We start from the raw sequence: 18,156 nt of genomic DNA, 5'->3' as shown, positions 1-18,156 counted from the left end.
AATTATTTTATTAGAAAATAATGATGAATAATGTTTTTTTGGAAGATTGGCGACCATTGTTTATTTCCACTCCACACACCATCATCTAATCCTCAGGCTCTTGATCACCATGTTCCATTGATGCATTTTATAAGAGTAATTGTCATGAAGTCGAATTGTGTAAGAATAACATTATATTATGATGCTTTTATATGCATGACAAATAATAAAACAACCTTAATAATTTTGACATAATATGGTATGAGTATCTTGAAAAATCAAAGCTCGAAACTATATTTGTGGTTAATTTTAATTAATCAAAAAAAAATAAATAAATGATAGAACGATTAAAACTAAGCTTCAAGTCATAAACTAAAATCTATTAGACTAAAAAAAAGGAGTTCATCTTGTTTTTTTTTTTTTTTTTTTTGTTTTTGTACAACAAACAAATGACATAAATGATGAAATGACTAAAATTAACCTATAAATAGTAAAGAGTGATAACATTTTTAATTTTTTGAGATAGAAATTAAGTTAATGCTCGTATAAGTATTAATTAGGATAAAGGAAATTAGCAAAGCCTGGTAAAAAAATTCCAATTTTGTCAAGGAAATTGAGTAAATTAATTGTTTTAAACGAAATTTTCAAAGAAAATAATCATATTTTTTTAGTTTTTGAAAAATAACTATTTTTTCCAAAATGTCTAATTTTGCAGTACTGTTCATATTTCAGAGTATTGTTCATTTTTTTTCAGGTTTTTTTATTCTTTTTTTATTTTTCAAAGAAATTATTTTGTTTTTTTTTTATTCTGAATGCTAAATTTCATAATGTTTAATGTCACTATTGTTCAATAAAATGCTTAATTTTATGCATTCATATTGTATATAAATCATATTATTATGTTTGTTTAATTTTTGTTAAATTACGAAAAAATGATTTTTTCTCTTGAAATTCCGAAGTTTTTTTCCCCTGAAGTTTTAGTCTGGAATCCGAAATGTTGGTCCGAAATCTAAAATGTCATTTCAGAGTTGAAAAACAGTGACATCAAACATTACGAAATGTAGCATTTGAAATCTAAAAAACATAATAAATAAATAAAGTAATCATCATTAGATCTAAAAAATTAGTAAGAAATTATTTTGAACACGTATAACATTCAATGTCAAGTAGCAAGTACGCCCCAACAAATCAAATAAATATATTTACTATTTATAGATTGAATGCATATCAAGTGGCAAGTATTTCCCAACAAATCAAATAAATGTATTTACTATTTACAGATTGAATACATATCCTTTGTATCGTCACCTTATTTATTTAATAAGATATTGGTGTGAGAAAAATCTCACCTACAAGAAAGTATGGAAAATATGCTTTCAAACTGAGACGCGAATTTCATCCAGGATACCTACATTTTCCCAATCATTCACGGCCCACCGATGACAATAAGGACTTTTGCTCTCTCCCCGTGATCGACTTGGAGACTGCACTTTTTAGGATCGGCAAAATGCGGTTCAACAAGTGATTGAAGCATGTACAAGTTTTGGATGTTTTCAGGTTAGATAAATCTTATCTATCACCAACAGTTCACTTACACTTACTTGAATAAACCCAATCCGGTGTTTGATGACTATTTTTCCTACACGCACACAAAAACCGGGTTTGAGAGCTTTCTCGGACCCGACCACTGTTAGACATGTCCACAACATGGCAAAACATTTTTGAGGATAATTTGTTAAGCTTTTTTCAATAACGTTTATATATATATATATATATATATATATATATATATATATATATATATATATATATATATATATATATATATATATATATTTGTTCTTCATTATACGTATTATATTTTTATTAATAATGTTACTACAAATTTGAAACTAGTTGATCAACCATGGAGTCGAAGATAAAACACTCAGAGACACAATGGAAGTTGGGAAAAAGTTAATCAGCCTTCCATATGAGGATAAGGCAGGTCTTTATTCGAATGATATAAACAAAGAATGTAGGTTTTTCACTAGCGTTTCCTCCTTCAAAAGTGAAGAATTTCATTATTTGCACGATAACCTACATCATAGGTGTCATCCCACCGATGCCTATGTTTACTTGTGGCCAAAAAAGCCTGGTAATTATCTGTGAATTATTTTTTATTCCTCGTATGTGATTTTTGTTGAAAAAACTAATTCTGAATGTCAATTTTGAAATTAATTATACGATATTGAATAATAAAGTATAATTAAACTTGCCATTTAAGGTAGTGTTTGGATATGCTAGCTCATGTAATCACTTTTGACTTTTTTAGAATTTTTTACTATTTAAGAACATAAAAGTAGCATCTCATAAATATTTCTGAAAATTTTTAATTTAAAACATATGAACATCTATTTTATATTAATTGTAATCACATATTTCTTAATATCCAAAACTAATAAGTTTGTTGCAACTGATATTAAACGATTATTCAAAATATATAACTAAACCTATAAACTTACAAATAAGACTACTTCATTAAAAAACTAACAATCGACCATTAAAAACTTCATATTACCATCATCCGATAACGTCTGATTATTTCTTACAAATCATCTCTAATAAATGAATGTTATTTTTGCCACTTGTCACACTCTCATTCAATTTGTCAAAAGTCATTTTGTGGTTATTTTGAATTAATTTTTTTTTCCGCATGGCATTTTATGAGTTTTTTATTTTATTAAATTTCATATAATAATTTAATGTAATAATTGCAATAAATATAATAATAAATGGATATCAATTTCATTAATAAACTTACCTTTTAATTTCAAAATTCCTAAAATTAAATCTTATTAATTTCTTTTCTTTATTTAAATTATTTGTTTAAATTAAAAAAATAAAAAACATTTTCATTTGTCACACTCTCATTCAATTTTGATGAAATAATACAGTGAAAAATAGTACTATTGCAATAGAGATACATGGCTACATTTTTATTGCTAAAATTTACATACATGTGTAACAGCTTCTATATATTACACTCCAAAGTATTCCAAACTATAGATCAAAGATTGTAGTTAAGGTATAATAAAGTGTATTACATTTTTATGTTACTGAATAGTACAAATATTTTTTTGTTGCAGCACCTAACTCTTCGTCATATATATATATATATATATATATATATATATATATATATATATATATATATATATATATATATATATATATATATATATATATATATATAGGTTTAGGTTCTATGGAAAACAAAAAATCCAAAAAATCATAAAAATCAATAAAAAAATACTTAGAGACCAGAAATCATATTTTTGAATTTTTATATAGAAAAATCGCTACTTTTACTTTAATTTCGTTGAACAAAAAATTTCAAAAAAAAACGATTTTTTATTTTTTTTGCAGCAGTTTTATAAAAATACCTGTGATTTTTTCATAAAAAATTCAAAAAAAAGTTTTGTGATCTCCAAGTATTTTTTTTATGCATTTTTATGATTTTTAGGGTTTTTTTGTTTTCCAAATAACACTTCCCTATATATATATATATATATATATATATATATATATATATATATATATATATATATATATATATATATATATAGTATTAAAAGTTTAATAAAGATCATTATTAATCAAGAAACCAATTAACCAATCTAAATCGTCAGAATTTAAAGCGATCAACGGCAAAAAGAAGGTTATAAACTTTTAAAATAGACGCATATGCACGGGATTATAACACACCCCACTTGTTTTCGTTAATTTTTTTTAAGCCATGTTTTTTATCGAAAAAAAAGCGGATAGACCAATGTTCATGATTTTTCGTCCTCTTTGCATATAGATATATATACTCTCTAATAAATGAAGGTTTTTTCCACTTGTCACACTCTCATTCAACTAAACCTATATATATATATATATATATATATATATATATATATATATATATATATATATATATATATATATATATATATATATATAATATTAAAAGTTTAATAAAGAACCATTATTAATCAAGGAATCAAGGAACCAATCTAAATCGTCAGAATTTAAAGCAATCAACGACAAAAAGAAGGTTATAAACTTTTATAATAGACGCACATGCACCAGATTATAACAAAACCCACTTTTTTCGTTTAATTTTTTTAAGCCATGTTTTTATCGAAAAAAAAACCGAATAGACCAATGTTCATGATTTTCTGTCATCTTTCCATAGAGATCTATATACTCTCTAATAACTGAATGTTTTTTTTTTCACTTGTCACACTTTCATTCAATTTGTCAAATGTCATTTCGTGGTTATTTTGAATTTTTTTTTTCACATATCAATTTTTTTAGTCTTTCAAATTTATGAAATTCCACATAACAATCCTCTCTAATAAATGAAAGTTTTTTTACCACTTGTCACACTCTCATTCAATTTGCCAAATGTCATGTTGTGATAATTTTGAATAAATTTTTTTTCCACACGTCATTTTATGAGTTTTTTTCTATTTTATTAAATTTCACAAAATATTTTAATGTAATAATTGCAATAAATATAATTATAAATGGATATCAATTTCATTAATAAACCTACCTTTTAATTTCAAAATTCCTAAAATTAAAGCTTATTAATTTCTTTTCTTTATTTAAATTATTTGTTTAAATTTAAAAGATAAAAAACATTTCCATGATAATAATTCATTATTTTTCTTAGAGTAAATTACAAGAATGGTCCCTATGGTTTGGGGTAATTTGCATGTTTGGTCTCTATCTTATTTTTTTAAATCGGAACGTCCCTACTGTTTGTTTTTGTTACGCGCTTGGTCCCTACTGTTTATTTTTGTTACGTGTATGGTCCCTATCTTACCTAAAAAGATTATTATTTAAATAGAGAAAAATTGTGGGGTAGGTAATGTAAGGTGAGTGGGTTGGGGTTGGGGTGTGTTTATTTAAATAAATAAAAAATTCAACGAAAAAATAGTCTTTTTAGATAAGACAGGGACCAAGCGCGTAACAAAAACAAACAATAAGGACCTTCCGAGTTAAAAAAAAAAGTTAGGGACCAAACACGCAAATTACCCTAAAACATAAGGACCATTCTTGTAATTTACAATTTTTCTTATTTTCTAATAAATTCAAAGTTCTCAAATATTTTGACCTTTATATTTAACTATTTTTTTTAATTAAACCATGTAATACATGTGTCTCACAACTCGTTGAAAAATATATCAAAATGACCCTTAATTCGATGTTGGTTATAATTTCCATTGTTTTTTACAATATGTTTTCCTTTTTCTTTTAATGATGTGATTTAATGAAAGATAAATTTTGATGAAATATTACGGTGAAAAATACGACTATTGCAACAGAGATACATGGCTATATTTTTATCGCTAAAAGTTACGCACACGTGTAACAGCTTCTATATATTACACTCCAAAGTATTTCAAACTATAGATCCAAGATTGTAGTTAAGGTATAATAAAGTGTATTACATTTTTATGTTACTGAATACTACAAATATTTTTTTGTTGCGGCATCTATTTCTTCGTCATAATTAGATATATATATATATATATATATATATATATATATATATATATATATATATATATATATATATATATATATAATTAAAAGTTTGTTAAAGAATCATTATTAATCAAGGAACCAATGAACCAATCTAAATCGTCGTAATTAAAGCGATCAACGATAAAAAGAAGGTTATAAATTTTTATAATAGACGCACATGCACCGGATTATAACAAAACCCATTTTTTTCGTTTAAGTTTTTTAAGCAATGTTTTTTATCGAAAAAAAAAAAATAGACCAATGTTCATGATTTTCTGTCCTCTTTCCATAGAGATGTATACTCTCTCTAATAAATGAAGGTTTTTTTTATCCTGTCACACTCTCATTTAATTTGCCAAATGTCATTTTGTGGTTTTTTTTAATTAATTTTTTTCCACATGTCATTTTATTAGTTTTTCTATTTTATTAAATTCAACATAATAATGTAATTATTGCAATAAATGTAATAATAAATGGATATCTGGTTATATTGGAGATGACCTCACTAGGATGTGAAGGTCTTGAGCTTGAATCTGGTTATATTGGAGATGACCTCACTAGGGTTCGGATATTTTCAGTCAATCAATACCCGGTATGCCCTCAACCAGGTTTGCCGTTAGGCTTACCCAAACATTTCGATCCTACTATCATCACTTCAGTACAACAAGATCAGATATACGGGCTTCAGGTGCACAGAGATAAAAAATGGCTCGGTGTTAAGCCCAATCCCATGGCCTTTGTTGTTATGGTTGGTCAACAATTACAGGTATATTCCTAAATTACATCGATAATTGTTTATATTTCAGAAAGATTACAATAGATTAGACGCACGCACACATACACATACCGTGTTGAAAGTATTGATAAAATGAAATAATTATCTAAAAACACTATATTTGTTTTGCGTAAAAACTATTACCATTTGCCCATTACGTCATGTTCAAAGTATCGATAAAACGAATTGTTATGTAACAACTACAAAAAGCTTATATTACCCGGTTAAATCATTTAAATAACCCAGTTTTGAATCGGGTCTTAAAGCCAGCGAGTCCTATGTGAAAAAATAAATAGAACATGGTTTTAAAACCGGCTCCTATCTACCACAAAAGAACACGATTGTTCATAAAACTAGGACATATAAGGGGAACATAACGCACAACACTTATCATAAGTGAAGATTAGGATGCGGTCCTACCAAAAATCGGGTCTTAATTGGTGAGTCTTATACCGCTTTTTGTAGTACTGTATATTCATTTTGCTTAAAACCCATAATGGATTGTACTTAGTTGTTTGAATATTGGGCAAGGTTCGTGCTATTTATTTCTAATGGATTTATCTTTTTACTACATTTTAGGTTATTAGCAATGGGCGGATAAAATCTTCGGAGCATTGAATCATAACAAACTCAACTGATCCTCGTACAACAATTATCTACTCCATGTGTCCAAAACCAAACACAATAGTAAAACCTGTTAAAGATCTCATCAACAGTTCTAATCATGCTCTCTACAAAGCCTACCGTTTTCAAGAATTTCAAGAAATCACTCGAGAGTTAAAAGACTACGGTATAAGGAAGTTAGAGTATTTTAAGGTTAAACAATAGTGATACATGTTGGCTGGGCATTTTGGGAAACTTCCCTTTTTTTTAGTACTCTATTATTATTAGCATAAATAAGGGATTAAGTCTTGTGCTTTTCCAACAACAAACCTTGATTTTCAAATAATTTCAATTTTTTTTCCTTCTTTATTCTCCTTTTTCCCATGTGGCTTTTTTTACATGTAATGTGTATTTTATGCACTAGTCTTAAATTTTAAAATTCTAATTTATTGCAACTAAACTAATACACTACATGCAATATACCTGATCGTGTATCAATGTAATGTTAGTAAAAAACAATATTGAAAACCAGGTAACGGGAATGATTCTAACCAAATAATTCAAATGTCAATCAAAATTGTAAACAATTAAGTAAAGAGATGGTTTTGTTTAAATTCAATTAAACTTAATTAAAACTAATAAAACGACAACAAAACTGGAGAATAGATTTAGAGAAAAAAAATGTTTTCACATAGATTCAATTTGTCATTCAGATATAATCCACTACTAAAAAACAGACTTTTAATACATGTGAACTATGATAACACTGAATTTAGGACACGTAAAAATCGGTGTCCTAAAAAGTTATCACCTCTTATAAAATCCGAAGGATTTAGGACATATTTTTGTGTGTCCTGGAATTTTTTGTCGTTTTATAATTTTTTTAGAAATGCGCTTCTTCGTCCTTAGTACATAAAGGGAAAAGGAAATCCCCAAATATTTTGAAACTCTGCCTTCTGCTCCCACATTTGTTTCCATCTATTCTCTTATATCCCCTCCCCTCCGCCCCTCACTCACCTCTATTGCCTCCAACCCTTACCCCCTTCTTCTAGCCTCACAACCCCCACATAACTTCGATTGGAAGAGTATAGAGGAATTGGAAGTTGCTCAACGACAAATTGCAGATGATGACGCCCTCAACACCCACCACACCAGTACCACCATACACGACCATCACTGTGTAAAAACCCAAATTTTCAAAAAAAAAAAAGTTTTTAAATATCACAAATCATTCATTTAACATCTTTTATTAAGGATAAATTTAAAAGCCAAATCCCAAGACCAATCAGTTACTTGAATCCATTATCAGTTATAATTCCATAATTTATGAAAACACATTTATTCAAATTTAAAAACCAACATCCCGCCTCTAGCCAACGTGTACGATCATGCCTGACCATCCTGTGTACCTGAAAGAGTGTTTTAAAGGGAAAATCGGTAAGCAAAAAGATTAGTGAATTCCACATGTACACAATATCATATCATATAATCCTTACCCCTATACACAGATACAAACGGTACCAACACACAACCACGCATGCATGTCAAAGAACGAATCAGCAACATACATACTCCTACTGGGACACATTGGCTAAGCCCGATCCCCCTTGCTCAATACATCGAGCCCTTGGGAAACATTGGCTATGTAACGCCTGGATCCAAGTATGTATTTAAAATAATAATCTATTCAATATCATAGAGCAACTCGACGAATTGGTAGCCCGAACTCGCCGAGTAAAGATTGTTTGGGCGAGAGTTTTGAGAAACCTACTCGACGAGTAGGCTGGCAGAGATGAAACTCAAATCTCGTGGTTTTGCACCCTATTTAAACACTTTAAACTCTTGGGTTTGGCCTCATTCCCAGCCTCCATTGTCCAAACCCTAAATCCCGAAACCCTAAGGGCATTTGAGTGTCTGTGAGCCATTTGTGTGTTCTTGGTGTGTATTTGAAGCCATTGGAAGAAGAAGGAGCTTGGAGGAACAAGAAGGAGCTGTTGGATCTTGATTCCTTGTTGCAATCTCGACACATTTCTGGTAAAAAGGCTCAACCTTGCTTTATGAATGCATAGATCTCCTTCTTAGGGTTATTTTGTATGTTCTGGTTCCTAAGAAGTGGTTGTTGTTAGTTGGATTTCTTATTGGAACAACCCTTCCAGATCTAGGGTCCTAGAGATTCCTTTTGGCATAAAGGTGCCAACTTTAGGGCCTTAAGGACTCCATGCACTCTATAGGCCCTTATTAAGGTTCCTTTTAAGCTTCTAAGCTTCCCCTAGCCTTGCATGTGAGTAAAGTTGGGAACTTTGCGCGACCTTTCAGCCTAAAAGGTCCATATCTGTGATTATGAGCCTTATCTTAAAGGTTTGGTGATTCTTGACCCAAGTCTTAGTCTCTTAAGTTAGGGTTTGGGAATAAACCCATAAGAATGGTTCCAAAGGGGTAAAGTGGGAAACTTTACCCTTCTAGACGTTACTTCAGTCGAGGATCTGAGTGGAGGACTTGGTAATTTTGAAAAGCAAAACTTAATAGATTAAGAAGTGTGTTTTCTGAAGGACTCGACGAGTTCATGGGTGAACTCGACGAGTTGAATCTATTTTTCCCGATATTGTTGATTAAAGGAAACTCGACGAGTTCATAAGAGAAACTCGACGAGTTGAGTCGAATTATCACAATTATGGAATTTATGGGAACTCGGCGAGTTGGAAGAGTAACTCGACGAGTTGAGTCAACTCGGAGTGTTGACTTTGACTTTGACTTTGGCCGTGACTCTGACTTTGATCAAGTTGACCCTTAAGGGGTATGGAATATGGAAAGGTATCTAAGGAGTTGTTTTGTTTAGGGATTTGAGTAGAACCGGTCGCGGAGCAGAGACATTTCAGCTAGCATCCGACATTTCAGGTGAGTTTCCTCCGGTGTGAATGGGTCTAAGGCACCAATGTCGGCACGTATATATGTATGATTGTATGTTCCGGACCAAGGTCCGATATCGAGCGTTACCCGATGAAAGTTTGTATGCTTTCCGGACAATGTCCGATGCCGGGCAATGCCCGAGGAATTTTTGTATGCTTGAAGTCTTCGTGATTCTTGCATGTGCTTGTATGAGTATGTTTGTGGATTTCGGTCCGATGTCGGGAAGTGACCGATGAATGTTTATATGCTTTCCGGATTACGGTCCGATGTCGAGCGAGGCCCGAGGAATGTTTGTATGCTTGTATTTTGTGATTATTATATGTGTAATTGTTGATATATTTATATGTATACCGAGCTTTGCTCGATGCCAGGCGGGGCCTGATGCCGAATATAATCCAATGTCGGACGGGGCCCAATGAACGGCGGGGCCCACCGTATGTGATTATGTGTATGGTATGTGGTAGTATGGGGAACTCACTAAGCTTCCTGCTTACGGTTTACAGTTTTGGTTTCAGGTTCTTCTGGTAGCAAAGGGAAGACCTCGAGATGACTGCATTGCACACACCATGATATTTAGCCTGGGATGTTACTTTGATGTTTTGACATGTGTTTTGATATGGATCCACTGTTTATGATGTTTTGATATATTTTGACTTATGATTTGATGGGATGTTTTGATAACTATGGTTTTATTAATAATTAAAAATGATATTTTTTAGGTTCTGAATTTTGGATGTTTCAAGTTGGTATCAGAGCCTTGATTTGAGGGATTCAGGCACACTCTCGGGTGTCTCCGAACTCAAACTGAGGAATTGGTATTAAAATTTTCAAAAGAACAATCGTTTTTATAAAAAGGATTTTGAAAAGAGAAAAGGGTGTGGTGCATGCAATCAGCCGAGCTCGAGTAAGTTCTCCCAAATTACCCACACATGTTTATATTATGATATGAATTGTAAATATGTGAACTGCATGCTAGAATAGGGCTAAGGATCTAGGAAGGATGCCTTATATGGCTACTGTATGTGCCTATTGAACTGCATGCTAATACTGATTAGTCGGTAATATGATGGCCTGATTAGGATATGCTTGTTTTTGGTTACTCTATGCTTAAATGCTGCTTGCTTTGTGCTTTTAGGAGTTCTAGTTATCTTTAACTAACTAGTAAACGAATACGCTAAGTTACATATTATGAGGACTGAATAATTTCAGAAGGTTAGGTTTAGCCCTATTATGCAGCTCTTGTCTGAGTCTAACCGTTGTAAGGAGATACCCCTCATTCGAAGAATTATCTGGTCTTAGTGACATGTAATGGTATTCGCGAGCTAGTTAGGGAGATGTAGCCGGGACTTCTTATGCAGCTAATGGCAGAGAACGGGTTGGTGATTACCCTAGGGTAAGCCTAGGATGAGAGTAGCACAGCAAACAGTAGTAGGCACTTGGTGAAGTCAAGGAAATCCTTGAGGAAAGTACGGATAGATGTGGAAGGTAGTATGCGCTCGTAGTACTGAAAGCATAGGATTTGTACTCGAGACAAGGAGAGCTGAGATAAAACCAAGGAAATTGTAGTGTATGATCCCTCGAGTATGATGTGTATTCTGATAGTTGCTATGGTGTATTTTCAGTATGGTGACGCTACGTGGTAGACCAATTGGCAGGTCTGGTGTCGGCGAGGGATCAGGCTCGGGCTCTGGAGCCGGGCAACTTGACGATCATATGAGGGAGTTCATTTCATCTGAGATTACGCACAGTATCATTGACCAGACTCCTGTGATCTTCGGTACGGTCAAGGAGGGCATTTTGGAGATTCTCGATGAGAGGCTGAGTGCATTCCGCACTGAGATGGCGGCCATGATGGGGGCGCGCACGTTGTCATTCACGGAGTTCTGAGCTTGTGGAGCTCCAGACAATCATGGGGCTAGGGATCCCATTGCTAGCAGCAGGTGGTTGGCAGATGTCGCCAACGCCTTTCGCACCAGCCGATGTCCCGAGGGCGACAAGGTCCGACTTGCTTCCTGCCTCCTGAAGGACAGGGCACATGATTGGTAGAAGGAGGTTGGACGAGCTATTGGAGATGATGTCGCGATTGATGTGATGACTTGGAGTGATTTCTCGATCAGGTTTAAGGCTGAGTTTGCACCAGTGATTGAGGTGCAACAGCTGGCATGGGAGTTCCAGGACCTTTAGTAGACTACTGAGACGGTGGCTGAGATCACCACCATGTTCAGTGAGAGGGCCCTTCTTGTTCTGCAGTATGCGGCGGACGTGGAGATGAAAAACGCCCGATATCATGAGATGCTAAGAAGTGATATACGACAGTTTGTTAGCCGATCCAACTACAGGACGTTGGAAGATATGATAGCGAGAGCTCAGGAAAGAGAGCTGGATTTGGAGATGGAGAGGAAGAGGAAACCAGATAGGGTTCAGATAGGGAGTCCAGGCAAGAAGCCCAAGGTATTGGATCACAGATCGAGGAGCCAGCAGGGGCGCAGCCGCTGTGCAAATGCGGCAAGATGCACGAGGGGAAGTGCAGGGCTGGTGGTTCGGGCTGCTTTAACTGCGGATGGAATGGTCATGTCAGCAGGGATTGTACTGCTACCACCACCACCACTGCATTATCTGATCTGATTTGCTTCCATTTCAATCAAAAGGGCCACAAAAGGTCTCAGTGTCCGAGTTTAGCAGAACACTGAGGATTACTGACGGCCGTCGGGGCCGGGTAGAGGCGCCTACGACGAGGAGTAGGGTGTTCCAGCCGACTGCGAAGGAGACACGTGCAGCTCCCGATGTTGTGACGGGTATGTACTTTCTCCTTATCTATTGATTTATATTGATGTGTTGCTTATGTTTATGTGTTTCGTTATAGGATCGTTCATTGTGAACGGTATATCTGCTCTGGTTTTATTTGATTCAGGGGCTACCCAATCCTTTGTATTGATCGCTCTTATCAAGCGATTTGTAGGAGCTCCGGGGGAACTGGACTGTTCTCTTGATGTAGAGATTGCGGATGATAGAACCGTTCGGGTTGCGAGGGTTCATCGAGGATGTGCACTGCAGTTGTTCAATGAGTAGTATTCCATGGATCTAGTCCTCATTCCCCTGCGAGGGAATAAGGTCATCGTGGATATGGACTGGTTGAGCCCCAATGGGGCAGTGATCGACTGCGAGCAACAGCTAGTTCGCGTTCGGACCCCAAGTGGGGGAGGTTTGGTTACTTAGGCAAGAGGCCGCAGAGTGGGCCGACCTTGTGTTCGGCAGCGAGGGCGAGGCGCTACCTTCAACAGGGTTGCGCAGGATATGTCGCCTATGTTTTGGATACCCGGGAAAAGGGTAAGGCGATTGTGCATGATGTAACAGTTGTACGGGAGTATCCGAATGTGTTCCCAGAGGATTTGTCTGGGGTGGCTGCAGAGAGATAGGTAGAGTTTAGGATTGACCTAGTCCCTGGTGCGGCTCCGATAGCCAAGGCACCATATCGATTGGATCCTCCCGAGATGCAGGAGTTGTCTACATAGCTACAGGAGCTGTTAGACAAGGGATTTATCAGGCCGAGCAGTTCGCCATGGGGAGCCCCGATCCTGTTTGTGAAAAAGAAGGATGGGTAACATCGGATGTGTATAGACTACCAGGAGTTGAATAAGGAAACGGTAAAGAACCGGTATCCCCTCCTGAGGATTGACGACTTATTTGACCAGCTACAGGGTGCATCTTGGTTCTCCAAGATTGATCTGCGATCAGGTTATCACCAGATGCGAGTCAGGGACGATGATGTGCAGAAGACATCCTTTCGGACTTGCTATGGTCACTATGAGTTCATGGTGATGCCGTTTGGGCTCACCAATGCTCCTACCGTGTTCATGGATCTCATGAACCGCGTATGCAGACCGATGTTGGATCGGTCTGTGATAGTTTTTATTGATGACATCTTGGTTTATTACAAGACTCAGGAGCAGCACGAGGAGCATCTGCGGGAGTTGCTAGAGACATCGAGGAGGGAGAGACTTTTTGCTAAGTTCTCAAAGTGCGAGTTCTGGTTGCGTGAGGTGCAGTTTTTGGGGCATTTTGTCAATTAGAAGGGTATTCTAGTCGACCTGTCCAAAGTAGAGGCTGTGATTTAGTGGGAGGTTCCGAGGTCTCCATCAGAGATTCGGTGTTTTCTTGGTCTAGCAGGCTACTATCGAAGATTCATCCAGGACTTCTCCAATATTGTCGTCCCGGTGACCCGACTGACCAAGAAGTCAATGACATTCCGTTGGGGGCCTGAGCAGCAGGCAACGTTCGAGACTCTCAGACAGCGGTTGTGCGAGGCACCGATTTTGACCTTGCCGGAGGTCGTTGACGATATCATGGTTTACTATGACGCTTAGATCATGGGTATGGGTGCTGTTCTGATGCAGTGGGGTCGCGTGATTGCATATGCTTCGAGGCAGCTGAAGCCTCATGAGGCGAATTACCCGACGCATGATCTGGAGCTGATGGTTGTGGTTTTCGCCCTTAAGATTTGGCGGCACTACCTCTATGGGGTTCGTTTTACCATCTACACGGACGACAAGAGCCTGAGGTATCTAATGGACCAGCCAAATCTTAATATGAGGAAGCGTCGTTGGTTGGATGTGGTGAAGGACTATGACTTTGAGATCCACTACCACCCGGGGAAGGCCAATGTGGTGGGCGATTCTTAGCCGCAAGGCGGTCGTGGCTTTGATTCGAGACATATGCTTGAGGATGACGGTGATTACTCCATTGTTGGAGCAGATCCGCGAGGCACAGGTAGAGGCTATGAAGGAAGAGCACCGAAAGAGTGAGCTCATTGTGGGTCATGTGGCTTCCTTCGATTATGATAGCCGAGGATTATTGACCCTACATCGGAGGGTCTGGGTTCCGTATCAGGGTGGCGTACGACATGTTCTGATGGAGGAGGCCCACAAGTCTAAGTTCTCCATCCATCCCGGGGTGACGAAGATGTTGGGTTTTAGTATAATACAACATCCTACGGTGCACATACAACCCTAAAAGCTTTGGATCTATGTTTTCTCTAACTATACATGCAATATTGTTTCCAAAGCTTTAAACCTACAACTAGCATATAAATGATATAAACTACATAAAATACTAGTTAGAAGTTTACCTCTTTGTGTAGCTTGTAGAACTTGATGAATTTGGCCTTTAAAAGCTTAGCCCCAATACTGTGGAAGCCTCAAATAGAATCACAACACATCATAGACAAAGGTGGAACTTGAGAGAGAATTCCATGCACCTAAGAACACCCATGAACTCTAAGAACATGCTAAGTAGGCATTTTTTAGGTTAAGAACATGTATTTATATGTTGGATTTCAAGGGTCATGGGTATGACCCAAATCCATACACATGGGTATTATGATCCATGGTTCATGTGGCCTAACTCTTTATGTATCCATATATAAACTTGGTCCAACATGGATCATAAGCCCAACACATATAAATATAACTAATTACCATAATTAGTCCCCACAGATTTAATTAGTCTCTTTTGATCACTAAATTAATTCCAAATTAATATTTGATCAATACTAATTAAAACATATGATTTCATATTAATATATTATAACTTATAATATATTAATAAATCATATATATAACCTTTTCTCGAGAATCCATCCTAACAAATTGTCCTGATGATATGAAACCCAAATGGAAAATGCTACTCTCGGGTCAAGTACATACCAATAATAGTTATGGGCTTAGACATCTAATCCAACAGTCTCCCACATGGATAAGTCTAAAACTATTATTGCAAGTACGACTCCAAAACCCGACTAGCAATCGTAGCTCTTAAAAGTCGTTGTTGAACTCTGGCCTAGTCAATGACGTGTCCATTAGATAAGGGATCATATATTCCTCCATTCTAGATACCATATGGACTGAGAAATGGGTTATAATCAAACTCTCTGTCCATTTGTTGTTTCCTGATTTCCGATTTATGACGGCCAACTAATTGAACAAATCAAATCAGTCCAGGCCCAGCCGAGCACTTACGTTTGTCATCACTAAATCATCGAGGGGCCCACAGATATCGCTTTTATCCCTCCAAGGGTAAAAGGAATAGATAAACTTCGACTCATATGCTTGCTCTATTTACTCATCAAATCACACACAACAATGTGTTTTATAACACCAAGTTACTGGTGCGTTTTCACATTATCAATGTGTAACCGAGTTGTAGACTGCAACTCATATCTCTCAGTTGAAGAATATAAGATATTATCGTCTCATGATCACTCGTGATAAAATCCATGAAGTGATTCAAATGAGTGTGGGTTTAATCCAATACTCGAATCTTATTCCAGGAGCACTCATGAATACTGCAACTATGTCTAGGCCACTTAGACAAACTACAGACCCATTCATGACAGTCTTGCCTCAATACCTACTTCCAAAGTATGATCGACTGTGGATGGTTTGAATAACCTAGTTATTCTGGAAGTCAAAACATGCAAAGTGAAACACAAGAATAATACTAATCCTATATGGCCCCAAAACTTTTGAGAGTAAATAAAACACCTTTTATTTAATCAACATATTGATTACTCATTATTCATTGTATAATGTTTCGAATAATCAACTTAATACTTGAACTAAAACAATAGTCATGCCATGCTCCAAGCACGTGCACTATGTTTACCTATGGTCCTTTGTTTGTGGAATAGATCAATTGACAACATTTCAAATGATCCTCATTTCACCATTCCAAATCCTTATCGCAAATGTAAGAATACAAGATTCTTTTCCATTTACTGAAATATGTTAGATTCTAAACTTATATGCATTGATCCTTTTTGTAATGACTATGCACAAAAGCCACAAAGACTCGGCAACAGACATTACAAAGTATTCCAATGGAGAGCAATTCCATGGAAACGAAGTCTCACATTCAAAGTACATTCCATTGAACATCCTTCTTGCATTAAGTTTTCTAATCTTACACAGATTTGAAGAACAACTTCCACCTATGGAAACATTTCCATATTCCCATTTTTTACTATCTCTTCTGAACAAGAGTTGCCTCTTTTCAGAATATGTCAATATGGTCTTTCCAAAAATTAAGACTATACTTCCAACCGTCCATGAGCAAGCAATATTTGGTAAACCTCAGATTGTCCTCGACAATTGCTTAATCATTTTAGTCATATCCAGTTCTAGTCCTTTTCTCCCTTAATTCCCTAGGCATTTGGAAAATTTAGAACGAATGAATATTATAGAACATGTAATCGATCCTATATCCAAAGCATATGGGACACGATTCATGATGTCTCACATAAAGACATGATACTTGACCAGTCTTTTGCTATAATATTCCTATTTCTGTTTGCCATGTTCTCATAATTCAAATTATGAAAAGGGATGTCGTAATCATAATCGAATATTAGAACGCAAATAATGTAATCATGACTAAATTTGATTACAGACTCACAATCTAAGCTTTTAGAATTGGAATGAAGTATAATTTCTTCTCCCTTAATTATAGAAAAACAACTTTCCAAACCCTGCAATTTGCAAATTGACACTTTTGTTTTCTAATTAACATTGCTAACTTGCAACACCTAACATAATAATCATGCTCCCACTAACATGATAATTATTAGCATAACACTTATGCTCCCACTAGCTTTGACATGTATCCAGAAATCAGCTGGACTTCTAGAAATCAATACTTATTGACTTTCTTACCAAAGTTCAGATTTCTGATACGAAATGCTTTGATAAGACTTTATCAAAATCATACACCTTTCCTTAGATAGGTCACATGTGTGTCTAAACACTTACGAAGAGGGATGCCGTTATCATAATGTTTAGACCTTTTTCCATTCTCACTAGTCCATGTTAGTGTGCCGGTTAACCACACACGCTCCACTAACGACTTTGAGAATGCAAATATCACAATTGCTATCTACCTAAAATCTGCTTAGTGAAAGCGTTTCCTCACCATCATTTTCATGAATCGGAGAGAAACCTTATGACACTTAGATTTTTATGGTGTATGTGTTCCTATCCATGTAAATTTGTCATAACCATAATCAAAAGACAACGTTAGTGACAAATCCAAACTCATATGGACTGAACTTGTTTAATCTTAGTTTTCTTGCCACCCGGCAGCACAAGGGCCTACCATTGCTTCCAGGTTGTTATGCAAAAAATTGAGAACTCATAGAACCCATATGCATAGTCAACATTTACTGGAATGGGCACAAAAACAAGAATATGTCAACACGATAGGTTACAAACCTTAAGTCGCATGCTAGTGATAAACAACAGGTTTTATTCTTGATTAGTTCTTGAAATTTTTTCAAGATA

This window comes from Lactuca virosa, chromosome 8 (genome assembly GCF_052849685.1).
Source record: "Lactuca virosa cultivar CGN04683 chromosome 8, Lactuca_virosa_CGN04683_v6, whole genome shotgun sequence".
NCBI lineage: Eukaryota > Viridiplantae > Streptophyta > Magnoliopsida > Asterales > Asteraceae > Lactuca > Lactuca virosa.
This window is presented reverse-complemented; position numbering follows the sequence as displayed.